The following is a 13,747-nucleotide window of genomic DNA, read 5'->3' as shown; positions in this document are numbered from 1 at the left end:
CCCCGATCTCTCACGGACGCCTTTTCTGACAGAGCTCCCGGGGCCCGATCCACTGACAAGTAAACGGCACTCGGAAACGGGCCTACAGGCACCCAAGGACCACCAAGGTCGGGGATTAAACCTCAGATGACCTTCCGAAACTCGACTTGGTTTCCCGAGGGACGTTCCAGTGGTCACGAATGTCTCCCGGTGAGCCTTCGGGGCACGTCCACGAAAAACAGAGATCACAACGATCCCCGAGCACCTCATAATGATCCCCGAGCACCTCAAGACATTCAGGGAACACTGAGAAAATCCCGGTCACAAGTCCCTAGGCCTCCCCGGGCTGACGGTCCTCGGCCGAGGGCAACGAGCCAACGATCCCCCACGGGGCATAAGGGCCACCGAAACGAATGTCAAGACGCACGAAGAGCAATCGGGGACCGAGGGACACTAAACTCCGCTCCGAACGTCCAAACAGGGCAAAACCGACTCTCGAGGCGCCGAGTCGCCCGAACGTTCATTCACACGACGTATGGCGATATTAGGCTCATTCAAATCCTCGTCATTCAAGCATTCCAAATCTTCAAATTAATTGGACATCGGAGATCGGATGCAAGCTCAATCAAGTTTCAAGCATTTTCCGGCTGTTCTCTCAATCGAATGGGACCCACAGCTCAGCCAAGCCGAGCCATCAAGCCACGGCTCAACCCCAAGCTGCGGCTCAAACCCTCGGCTCCGACATGACAGCCCCAAGCCGCGGCTAATCCCCTTGGCCGGCGGCTCACCCGGCGGCTCCAAGCCCCCCCATCCACAAATTTGAATTTTCTCTCACATCTTTCACTTCCTATCACATCCTATCACACCCATCACTCTTGTCTTTCCTTTCCCCACACTCTACATGACACTTTCCCCTCCCTAACCCCCATTAAAAATTCGGCAGCCCTAGTTTAGCACACAAAACCACACTTTACTTCACTTAATCGGGCCATTAAGCTAGCCTATAAGTTCCCATTCCTCATTAACTCTAATCAATTCTCCATTCTCCTTCTCTCTCAAGCCAATCTCCCTCTAAAATCCTCTCAAACTCCAGCCCATTCCCATTCATTCGTCCGCCCCAAGCCAAGGCCGAAACCGGCCAAAATCATCGGAAAACCACCCGGTATTCCGACAACCACCCGACCCGACTTAAGCCAAAAATCACCAAACTTCCTAGCCTACATATTTTCCACCCCCTAAGTCCATTTCCAGGCTTAGATTTTCGATTTGAAGCTTCCTACACCCCATTTCGACCGTAAGAACATTCGGGTCCCGAGACCCCCCTAGCCGCACACACCGAGCCAACCACGTGCCATTTCTTCCCACGACTTCGGCGAGTCGTGCCATCACGTTCAAAGGGTTCCTCACAACCCTCACCCTCCCCCGTGAAGAGGTGGTCACGGTCCGAGGGCCGACCGACCGTGCATAACTCCCTTTTCCTCCGATTCTTCTCTAGCGGGTTACTATTTTCTTACCGGACTTTATCTCACTATTTCGGGTTTGTCTAGGCTTCGGCACGTTCAGGACCTTTCACGAACACCTAGATCTGCCCCTAAGGAGTCCAACGAGCCCGGCCTCGCACCGTGCCGTGCCCGGAGCTCGCGTGCCGACCCGTTTTTCCACGGACTGTCGCTGCTGCCAACTCTCGGGTCCCTCACCCGTAGCTTCAAGCCGAGTCTTGCGACTCTCAAGGCCGCTTCCCCGACTCTTTCCCTCGTGCATCGAGGCTAGGTAACCTCACTTTACAACTTAGAGCAACTATGATCCTCGATCTTTGCTCATATGAGATGTTTATATGATTTAAAGAACCGAATGCATGAAAGACGTTGTTTTGTTCCGGATCTAAGTTCCCATGCAACCCCATGCAACGTTGTAGTGTTTTATTCTTTTTGTTACGTCCATACGTTATATAAATGTGCATGCCATGACGGGGAAGGTCCATGGTCGGAGCGGAAGAGAGCTCCATGTCGGTGAAGAGCCACGAAGGCTCACGGACGACACCCATGGGAGGGTGCCGTGGGCTTTCCTAGCTTTTCCGAGAACACGGGGCTCTCTCCTTCTTCGAAGGCGTTCATTTCCCCACGTTTCAGATTTTATTATGATACGATATGCATGCATGACGTGAAACAGCCCGAATCTAGAGGGATGAGGTCGGCATAGACTCGAGAGAGCCGTGGAACCTCTCGGCCAAGTCACATACGGGGAGCCGTGAGCCTCCTTGGCTCTCTAGGGTCTATGATTATCTCATCCTTCCGGATTTAGTTGTTCCTACGATTCGTGACAATTACTCATGGCCGTGACGTGTTGCTATGACGAGAAACACTCGAGATCTAGAGAAGAGAGATCCTATGAGTCGGTTGCACCAAGGGAAAACTCGCGGCCACCCCTCGTGAAAGGGGAGGCCGAGAGATCCCTTGGCCCATCCGAAGCCATGGGTTTCTCGTTTCGTGACTTCATGTGCTTCTCACGATTTATCTTCGAGTGTATTATCGAATGAGCCAATGTCATTTCATCAACCTCTTTGAATATGTTATTGTGTTTGCCTTACGTGCCCATATAACTGAAATCATGATGGCGTTGGCTTAGTGAAATGTGTGTCATTTTCATGCGCATGTTATACGATGTATGCAAGGGACAATTAGGAATGATGCGAGAGACCCACCGAAATTTGAATCGGGTCAAGGGTTATTCAGCCAATCACCCTTGAAAGGTGGCCGAATCACCCGTGACCTCCTTGGAGTCTCGGTTGGCCTCTCCGTTATTCCGAAGTCGATCCCTTGAATTGTTTGTGAATACGCTTTCTTTTTTATCGTTGGCTATACGTTTATCACTTATCCTATGTGTTAGATCCCGATACCGCCCGTCGCAACCATAACCGTAACAAGGAACAACAAACATCGAATAATTTCACAAACGGGATAAACAGAACGCATCATTCGGCTAATTGAACCACTTGGACTAAATAATAGGGTGAATCAATCCTTAATTTGTAAACGCATCGATGGTTTACGGAACGGTGAAAATGCCGTTTTCCTTAAAAGATCACAATTTCGAAACTCAGAGACGTGTAACACGAATAGAATAAACGTCTAACGAGTACTCGCGTGCTATGACTCGAGTCCGGGCTCGATTTGAGGCGGCTCGAGTCAAGACGCGCGAGTCCTTCTTAGACTTCTTCATGTGACGCGATCTCCAATTTACACACGAACATCGCAATTTTATCACCCAAGGGCATAATCGTCATTCCGTGATTCACCGACACCCTAGGCGTTAGGGAGTTGGAAACACTTCGATCTATGAACGAAAAGGGCAACCCGTTCGGGTGCGAGTTTCATTCGCACGGCCCATTCCGTTCACTTTCGGTGTTTTTATCTTCCTATCGTGGATTCGGTGGTGAACATTTTGTTTCAGTTACAAAACACGAAAAACCGGACTAATCATGCATTTGGCTTAATCAAACATTAGATAATGGATAAGTGGAATGATAGATTCCAATCTAGAGTCAAAACACGAGTTTGGCTAATTCGGTGAAACCGCAGTGACACTTAACTGAATAAAAGCCATAAAACAGATACACACATGTAATTGGCCTAGAATCTTATCCTAGCCCGTCCTCCATGTTTGCCTAGGTTAGATGCATTGTTTGCCAATCAACCACGTGTAATAACTGATTAAAGCACGTACATTCGACTTAATACACCACTTGTCTGTATTCACCGACAATTGTCAGTTGTTGTCTGTATTGTGTCAGTTTTATCAGTTTTCTTCCGTTTTGTCTTTGCATATGATGATTTATTGCGGTTCGGGCCCGAGCCCATAGGTCACGTGTTGCACGGGGTCCAACGCCCCAAATCACCGAACACGAGGTCCAACGCCTCTTAACTCACCGAGCGCGTGCAACCCGAGTGCGGAATGGGATCTAGCCTCGATTCACCGTCACACTCCGAATGCGGCCTATGTGGAAGGTAAATTTGGATTGAGCGCGCGAAACGGGTTTAGATATCACCCGGGAGCTCGATCGGTCCATCAGATACAGTGAGAACCGACCGGTCCTCCCGAAAACCGTTGGATCGATCGGACCCGACCCCCGGCTCCTCGAGCCCGCGTTGCCTTAATTTATTTATCGGTTATTTCAAAATACTCGGTGAGCCGGAGCGGAATATTGGCCCAATGCAAACCGATCGGGATCCATTTACTTATTCAGTTACGCCTTGTAATTAGTTGAGGGAACATTGCGAGAATTCTATTTGTATGTTCATTCGTGCACTTGTAAGGATCCCCGATCGACGAGCGAGAGGTCCGAGTGCCGGATCGGTTAAGTTGGTCTATCGCCACCAAAGGGTGAGTAAACTCGGATACTCGTGGCTTCGGTTCACGCAGAGATTCGACCATCACAGTTCGATGAACTGTAACGCTAAGCTAGTGAATCGATTCCTCGATGCACAAGCCTACTCATCTTTCGGATTCTTGGCCCAACTTGATCAATCCATCGACTTTACGATGTCAAAACGGGCGAGTCAAGTGCAACCTTAAATCACGCGGTAAATAAACAAAACGGCAAGCTTAGCAAGCTAGAGTACCGAAAGGGCGTGCGGGATATAGGTCCGCACGTAATGGAACCCCCGAATTCAGAATTTTCGGTTTCACATAACCATTGCCTTAGCATTTAGGTGTACCCCGTACCCCTAGACCCGGGTAACTTGCCGGCCCTCGACCTTCGGGTCGTAAAATGGCAAGTGGCGACTCCTTCTCACGTGCGTCCGTTGCGCGTCCCCGGGAAGGTGGACACTCCCAAGCCGCGTTTGCTTAGGTTCGCGCATGCGTGCCCCGACGAGATTAAATTCTGGTGCGCACAGCTTGGCGACTCCACTAGGGACACTTAGAGGGTTCGGGCTCGTTCCCGCTTGCTTTGTTCACTTGTTTATTTATCGCTTTCCGCATTTCCCGCTTATCTACTTTACGCACTTTTATTTCCCGCACGTGCATTGCACATCATACTAGCTTCTTAGGTACCTTGTCCGACATCCCACGGGTACCAATATAGGAAGCTAGGTTAGTCAGAGGTTCCGAGTAAGGGAACGGATCGAGTCGGCTATGCCACCGAACCGGCCCCCAAAGATCCTCGCTCGATTTCAAGGAATTCACACCCTTGAGTCGGGAGCCCCCATTCCTAGTTAGCGGTTCTCCCAGTAGCACTGGAAACCATGCATACACAGGGACCGTCATGCTGGACCAATTTTTACCTCCATGCCGTCAACCGACCCGAAATTCGAGTCCTTGAGTCGGCCCGTAGTTTTTTTTAGGAAGGGCATTTTGTTGTTTTTGTAAGAAAGAGCGATGTATACTGTAAAGAACACAAGTATAGTTTACCTTTCCGCACTGCATACATTATTTCAAAAAAAAACTTAGGACATTGCATTGATTTGATTCTTAAAACGTTAAGTCGGCATCTCCTCCATCTAGGTAAGGATGGACCGCCCGGCTCCCGGTCTTAGACTCGAAGCAATCACGCCACCAAGGCAAGACATCATGCGTATCTGGAGGACTCTCCGACCGGTGGACCACGCATTCATCCAGGGCATCATCGGAGACGTGGTTATGTTCACCGAGACCCCGGTGGATTGGATCTTCTTGAGGACCGCCGCCGAATTTTGGGATCCCGAGCACGCAGTATTCAACTTCCAGGGGACGGAGTTAGCGCCTACGATCGAGGAATACACGACACTCATCCAGAGGCCTACGCCCACGACCCACGGCATCTTCGTGCCGAATCCGTTCACCACCGTCCAGGGTCAGCTCTCCACTCTTCTCCACATACCCGCTTAAGACATCCACGAGGAGCTCCATCAAAGGTGGGATCAAGGCATCCGGATCGCATGGCTCTCCAATTGGACGCTCCTCCGCGCAATGACGCCTACAACGGCTTCCTATCAGCTCGATGCCTGCTATGGATTCCTACTCTTGATCTTTGGCACTCTCCTGTTTTCGTACTCGCCGAACCTCATTGACGGGGCTATAGCCCAAGTCGTCCTCCAAGCAGTGGGAGGCCATAGTTACGTGGAGGCTTTGTTAGCCGAGACCGTCCGGTCTCTTGACTATGTTAGAGAGGTTCGGCGCGGCAGGATAAGGGGATCCCCGCACCTACTTCAGATTTGGCTTCTCGCCCATATCCGCCCCTTTTGCTCATCACATTCGTTCTCTTACGTCGCCGACGAGCGTTCGCTGATCGAGCGCCTGGTCACGGTCATCCCACCTCCCGAGCATAGCTTCTCGGAATGGAGGCGTTTTTGGCGTGAGTTGACGCTCGCACTCTTCTTATGGGTCGCTCGATGGAGCCGCGGCGGCCCCATGGTCACAGGATGTCCCAGAATTGTGGGAGTCCCGCTTCTCAGCCATTTGGGGAGCACACTCATATTCCCCGGCCGGGTAATCAGACAACTCGACGCCGTACAGGACATTCCCGCCGAGGCGGACCGTCTACCTTTCCGCGTTCAGTGGGCCGACTCTACATCCACGGCCCCCGCAAGGTTCCTACAGATTCGAGAGATTCGTCGCCAACGGGACGCTAGCATCATACAGCGCCTGTACTTCCCCGAACACCCCACCAACGACGAGCGAGTATTCTCCGCCACATCAGCATACGTGGCTCGGTTCTATGCACGGGGATTGGCATCGCCGCAATTGTCCCATGCCGCCCCGACTCCCCGCGCTACATCCACCCTCGCCCCCGAAACCGAGAGTTCCACCCAAGCGGCCATGCACGCGGAGCTACGGGCCATCAGGGAGGAACGGGATAGGCTCCGTTGCGAGCTTGTTGACTCCCGCGCAGAGGTCGCGGACTACAGGGAGCTTCAGACAGAGCTGACTCGAGCACGCGCCCGGGTCGCACACCTAGATCGGGAGATGGCCCGCTTGAGCGCGGAGTTGGATCGAGTGCACAAAAGGGCGCGCAACATCGCCCACCCCTAGGATTAGCGGACGCGCCCATTTTTTGCCCTCGCTCGGACCTACGCTGCATTCAAGCGGCCACCGAGCGCAAAGGGATGTCGGCTTTACATTTATGTTCCTTTCTTTTCCTCCGTATGTTCTATTTTGTAAAATTATGGAGCTTGAAGCTAATCAATGTAATGACATTAGTATTTTGAAAACTCATGCATCTCATACATCTTGTCATTTTACTTATTCTGCACTTATCGTTTGAGATACCAATGTTTGTCCTTACACATTCTTGGAATCCAGGCGATCACAACTGGCGTCACACCACTACCCGACTCGTCAACGTCTCAGGATGGCGGAAGGGGATCACATCGATGTTTCCGAAGAAGTCAATCCTTCGGTCCCGACTCTCTCTCAACCACCCCAAACACACGCTCCGCCGCCTCTCACTCCTGCAGGCCTACTCCCAGCGTATTCCGGCGCCCTTCCAACACATCTCCCGCCCCCGGCGTCTTCGGGGGCGCCTCTGCCGCCGGTCTCACCGACTTCCGCCGCCACCAATGACCAAGCCCGTATTGCGGCCCTCGAGGGCACGGTCAACCAAATGGCCACTAACATGGCGGAGCTGCTCGCCTTGCTCGGAGGACCTAACCGGGCCTCCTCGAGCTCCACACCTCCACCGGGACCGGTGCCAACAGTCGATCCAACCCCATGGGCTCCGCCAACCCAAGCCCCAGAGAACGTTGAGGTTCCCGCACCGCCAACGCTGTATACATCCACGGTCCACCCCTTTACCAGTCAATTTCCGCCGCCACCACCGGCCCCCACGGTCGTCCCTCTTCCACCGGCGACCTTCTTATCCTCGGAGCACATCCTGTCCGCACCTCCGCCGGTCCTTATACCGGCCCCGGCTATGGCCTACACGGTGCCTCTGCCGGTGGTTTTCCCGGCGTCCACCGCACCTGCTCCGACTCACCTTCAAGCCACGGAGCTTCCTCCCTATCCGTCTCTACAGCCTCACGCCGGCCTCTCCTACCAGGCACCACCCCCCATAAACACCACCTTCCACGAACCGGGCACGCCGACTCATGCGGCCCAGTTCGCCTCGCCGACGCATTTCTTCCCCGAGGCCGACACCGAACAGGAGCGAAGGCTCAAGAGGATGGAAGAAACGATACGGGCCTTGCAAGCGGGTGATGCTCGTCCCTACGCGCGCCACGGCGACTGTAGCCTATTCCCGGATATGCGGCTGCCCCCGAAGTTCAAGATACCGGAATTCAAGACTTACGAGGGCACGACAGATCCACGCCACCACCTCCGCCATTACCGAGGGAAGATGCTACAATATTGGGAATACGAGGAGTTTGTCATCCACTCCTTCCAAGATAGCCTGTCGGGATCGACCCTCGATTGGTTCATGTCACTGAAGGCTGAGGACATCCCGACGTGGGAGGATCTCTCCCGGAAGTTCACCGACCAATACCGATATTGCGCGGAGACGCCTCCCACCCTTCTGGAGCTGAACACGAAAGAAATGGCGCGAGGCCAAAAGTTCGAGGAATATGCCGCCAAGTGGTGTGCCCAAGCCGCGAAGCACATTCCCTCGATCAGCGAGGCGCAACAGATCCAGCTGTTCCACTCCACACTGAGAGAAGTGTACTATTCACACTTGTTGGCACACACTTCGTCATTCTCCGACCTTATCGAAGCCGGGAAGAAGTTGGATTTGGGAATCAAGCTCGGAAGGATTGAGGACCCCACCAACAAAGGAGAGGAGTCGTCGAAGAAGGTCCCCGCGACATCATCGTCTTCAAGCGGGAGAAGGGGAAAGGAAGTTTCGGTGAATACCGTCAACGCGGCACAACAGGCCTCCCAGCAATATTCGATGAACTACACGGCGGCGCCTCCCGTAGCTCCCTCCTACGCCCCGCATGCACCCCAATATCGACCCCAACCCCCTACCCAACCAATCTACTATTCCACACTACCGCCTCCACCCCTACCTACGGTGTCGTCGCCCGTGTACGGACCCGAATGTGGACTCTCGTCGGGGCCCGCATCGCGCGCTTTTGGATCGCGCGGCTTGGTCGGAACGTCCACCTACCCGCGGGGGCGGGCGTCGGACACGCGTGAGAGAAGGAGTCATCACTTATCATTTTACGACCCGAAGGTCGAGGGCGGATAAGTTACCCTGGGTCTAGGGGTATGGAACACCTAGTTTGTTGTTAAGGCATTGATCTGTGCGGAACCGGAAAATCCGTGTTCGGGGGTTCATGTTACGTGCGGGCCTATATCCCGCACGCCCTTTCGGTACTCTGGTTTGCTAGGCTTGCATGTTTTATTATTTACCGCGTGAATTAAGCTGCACTCGGCTCGCACGTTTTGACACCGGATATTCGATGAACCAAACGATGTCGGTTGAGAAGCCGGGAGAGAAGTAAATCTATATGTCGGGGAATTGGTTCACAATCTTGCGTTACAGTTCATCGAACCATGGAGGTTGAATCCCTGCGTGAACCAGAACCGCGATATCTTGGATTCACTTGTGTCTGGGCAAGCATTAGACCGATTCGATTAATTCGACTCTCGGACCGTTCGCTCACCGACTGGAATTCTTACAGAATAAATGCACCAAATAGAATCCTTACAATGCTCTCAAAAACAATAAATACAAATTGCAAAAGGGTCGAATTCCAGTCGTTTTGCGTTCGGTTATTATTCCACTCTAACTCACCGTGAGTTTAGGGAAAAGACCGAAGAACTGAAATTCGATGGACGCTCTCACTGAATAGGGCGTTGGACCCTGTGACTGTTGATTAGGGTGTTGGACCCTGTGCTCGATGATTAGGGCGTTGAACCCTAATATTATTCGGCCTAGGGATCAGGCTCGACCCGCATGGCAAACAGGTGCGGAAAGATAACACGCAACATGTTAATAACAGACAAAGTGTTTGTTATTGTCGTGTTTACGTGAATTAACAGATTATTAACCCAGGGGTGTTTTTGCAAGCAAATGCCATATGCTAAACAATCAAACATGTGCCAACGTTTTAGCATTCGGCTTTGTTTTGAGAACTTGACAAAGAGAGTCAAATCTCAGGTGTGTGAATCGCTTTTACAGGTGTTCTGTATTGTGACACTGAATTACCACTGAATTAACCAAACTCGTGTTTTGACTCTAGATTTGGAATCTAGAATTCCTCCTAACCATTATCTAGTGTTTGGTTAGGTCGAGTGAAAGGTTAATCAGCATTTCACAGGTTTTCTGACAAGGATCAACTGTTCTAGTTACCCGAGTCTATGTTAGGATAGCAGAAACTCATCAGTTAGATAAGAAAAGGCTATGCAGATGAACCTGCACCTGAACAGGTAGCCCGTTCTTATCCCGTACTGTAGTGTTTCTGTTATGCTAACCCTAAGGATGTCGCTGGATTGTGAAAAGACAATTTTGCCCTCTATTTGAAAATTGTTTTCAGAAAAGGGGAAACATCGCAGTGCGGGCCACCTCGGCCTGTAGCCGGTGTCGACCGATTCCCTGGATCATCCAGGGTTGTGCAAGAACCCCAAAAAAAGCCAAAGAACCGGTCGATCTGCCCGGAAGTGATCTAGAAAGATCTTCTGTATCTTGACCTGAGTTACCTAGAATCAGGTAAAAACTCAAGTTGAGACACAGAAGCCCTTTCCAGACGTCCATGCTACATCGGACCGCGCGTTTCGGGTTTTGAAATTGATAAGTTTGAAAAGGGCACCAACGTCCTTTGACGACTCGTCGACGCGAGTTATCAGTTAATGTCCAATTCGGGTAAACTTTATCAGTGTGAAGTGAGTTTAATCGTGTGAGCGTCCCGATTAACCAGTTTGTGGCATTAATGCTTAAGGGTTGTGCCGAATGCATTAATTGTGAAAACGATTCGCGACTCGACGACCAAGACGATTCCATAAGGATCGAGGATAATTTGGTCTAATGACCGAAACTATCCTCATAACCAAATGGACCCGAATGAGTCATCGATACTCGAATCCATGCATGCTTCGTTTGAAAGAGTCTTTACATGATATTTTAATGGGAATCGTAAAGACATTGAAGTAAAACTTCACATCATCCGATCAACAAATTAAACTTGAGATAAGGAACTCATTCTTGACCCAAGGAAGGCCAAGAAGCCCTCGGCTTCATCTTGTGAAGGGTGGCCGAAGGTTCTCATGGCTCTATCCGAGTCACGAATTATTTCCTAATCGTGGTTTAATTATTTCTCGCATGCTCAAACATCAACCGTGATAAATAGCACTCCTTTTTAACAAAAGCTGGCGTTATCACGATTTGTTTAGCTCATTTAAACATACAAACATTCACAAACGTGTTAACTAAGGAAAAGGATAAAATAACACCGGCTTCATGCATGCAATAATGATAAAACAAACTCGGAAATTAACTTGAATAGGCTAAGGAGACCGATCTTAACCCGAAAAGAGCAATTTAAGTCTCAACCCTCTCCTTTAGAGAGTTGGCCGAGAATTAATGTGCCATAATCGGGTTGGGATAGTCTTCTTTATGATGATCCAAGCTCTTTTCCGACATGGTAGCAAGTCATAAGATAGTGTACGTGCATAATATAACATAAAATTGCATAAAAATTAAGTCTTGCAAATGAAACATGCATGAAACACCATAATACTCCATAGCCATGCAAAATATAAAAAGTCCTAACTCCTCTAAGTCAGAAGTGTTTTACCTAGCCTCGGAATACGAGGAAAGAGTCGGGGAAGTGTTTGAGAGTCGGGTGACTCGGTGGAACCCTTAAAAGGGTATTCGAGCGCAAGGGTGGACGTGCACGGGCGTTGGTGGGCACTGACAAGCGCTGGTGTTGGGCAAGGACGTGCGCGGGTGACGGACGCGGGCGTGCGCGGATGGCGGGCACGGACGGGCGCGGGTGACGGGCGCGGGCGTGCGCGGATGACGGGCGCGGGCGTGCGTTGGTGACGGGCGCGGGCGTGCGCTGGTGACGGGCGCGGGTGGCGCTGGATGATGAGCCCGGGAGTGCGCGGGTGACGGGCACGGGTGTGCTGGTGAAGGGCGCGGGTGGCGCTGGATGATGAGCACGGGAGTGCGCGGGTGGCGGGCAAGGGTGTGCTGGTGAAGGGCGCGGGTGGACGTGCACGGGCGTTGGTGGGCACTGACAAGCGCTGGTGTTGGGCAAGGACGTGCGCAGGTGACGGGCGCGGGCGTGCGCGGATGACGGGCGCGGGCGTGCGCTGGTGACGGGCGCGGGCGTGCGCTGGTGACGGGCGCGGGCGTGCGCGGATGACGGGCGCGGGCGTGCGCTGGTGACGGGCGCGGGCGTGCGCTGGTGACGGGCGCGGGCGTGCGCTGGTGACGGGCGCGGGTGGCGCTGGATGATGAGCTCGGGAGTGCGCGGGTGACGGGCACGGGTGTGCTGGTGAAGGGCGCGGGTGGCGCTGGATGAGGAGCACGGGAGTGCGCGGGTGGCGGGCACGGGTGTGCTGGTGAAGGGCGCGGGTGGCGCTGGTGACGAGCACGGGCGTGCGCGGGTGACCGGCGCGGGTGTGCTGGTGAAGGGCGCGGGTGGCGCTGGATGGGCGCGGGCGAGCGCTGGTGACGGGCGCGGGTGGCGCTGGATGATGAGCCGGGAGTGCGCGGGTGACGGGCACGGGTGTGCTGGTGAAGGGCGCGGGTGGCGCTGGATGATGAGCACGGGAGTGCGCGGGTGGCGGGCACGGGTGTGCTGGTGAAGGGCGCGGGTGGCGCTGGTGACGAGCACGGGCGTGCGCGGGTGACCGGCACGGGTGTGCTGGTGATGGGCGCGGGTGGCGCTGGATGACGAGCACAGGGGTGCGCGGGTGACGGGCATGGGTGTGCTGGTGAAGGGCGCGGGTGGCGCTGGATGACGAGCACGGGCGTGCGCGGGTGACGGGCGCGGGTGTGCTGGTGATGGGCGCGGGCGTGCGCGGGTGGCGGGCAAGGGTGTGCTGGTGAAGGGCGCGGGTGGACGTGCACGGGCGTTGGTGGGCACTGACAAGCGCTGGTGTTGGGCAAGGACGTGCGCAGGTGACGGGCGCGGGCGTGCGCGGATGGCGGGCACGGACGGGCGCGGGTGACGGGCGCGGGCGTGCGCGGATGACGGGCGCGGGCGTGCGCTGGTGACGGGCGCGGGCGTGCGCGGGTGACGGGCGGGGCGTGCGCGTGACGGATGACGGGCGCGGGCGTGCGCTGGTGACGGGCGCGGGCGTGCACCGGTGACGGGCGCGGGCGTGCGCTGGTGACGGGCGCGGGTGGCGCTGGATGATGAGCTCGGGAGTGCGCGGGTGACGGGCACGGGTGTGCTGGTGAAGGGCGCGGGTGGCGCTGGATGAGGAGCACGGGAGTGCGCGGGTGGCGGGTGTGCTGGTGAAGGGCGCGGGTGGCGCTGGTGACGAGCACGGGCGTGCGCGGGTGACCGGCACGGGTGTGCTGGTGAAGGGCGCGGGTGGCGCTGGATGGGCGCGGGCGTGCGCTGGTGACGGGCGCGGGTGGCGCTGGATGATGAGCCCGGGAGTGCGCGGGTGACGGGCACGGGTGTGCTGGTGAAGGGCGCGGGTGGCGCTGGATGATGAGCACGGGAGTGCGCGGGTGGCGGGCACGGGTGTGCTGGTGAAGGGCGCGGGTGGCGCTGGTGACGAGCACCGGCGTGCGCGGGTGACCGGCACGGGTGTGCTGGTGATGGGCGCGGGTGGCGCTGGATGACGAGCACAGGGGTGCGCGGGTGACTGTGGTGGTCGTTTGGTCCCAGAGGTA

The sequence above is a fragment of the Punica granatum genome, chromosome 5 (assembly GCF_007655135.1).
Source record: "Punica granatum isolate Tunisia-2019 chromosome 5, ASM765513v2, whole genome shotgun sequence".
Lineage (NCBI taxonomy): Eukaryota > Viridiplantae > Streptophyta > Magnoliopsida > Myrtales > Lythraceae > Punica > Punica granatum.
The sequence above is the reverse complement of the archived record's forward strand: the minus strand, read 5'-3'. Positions refer to the sequence as shown.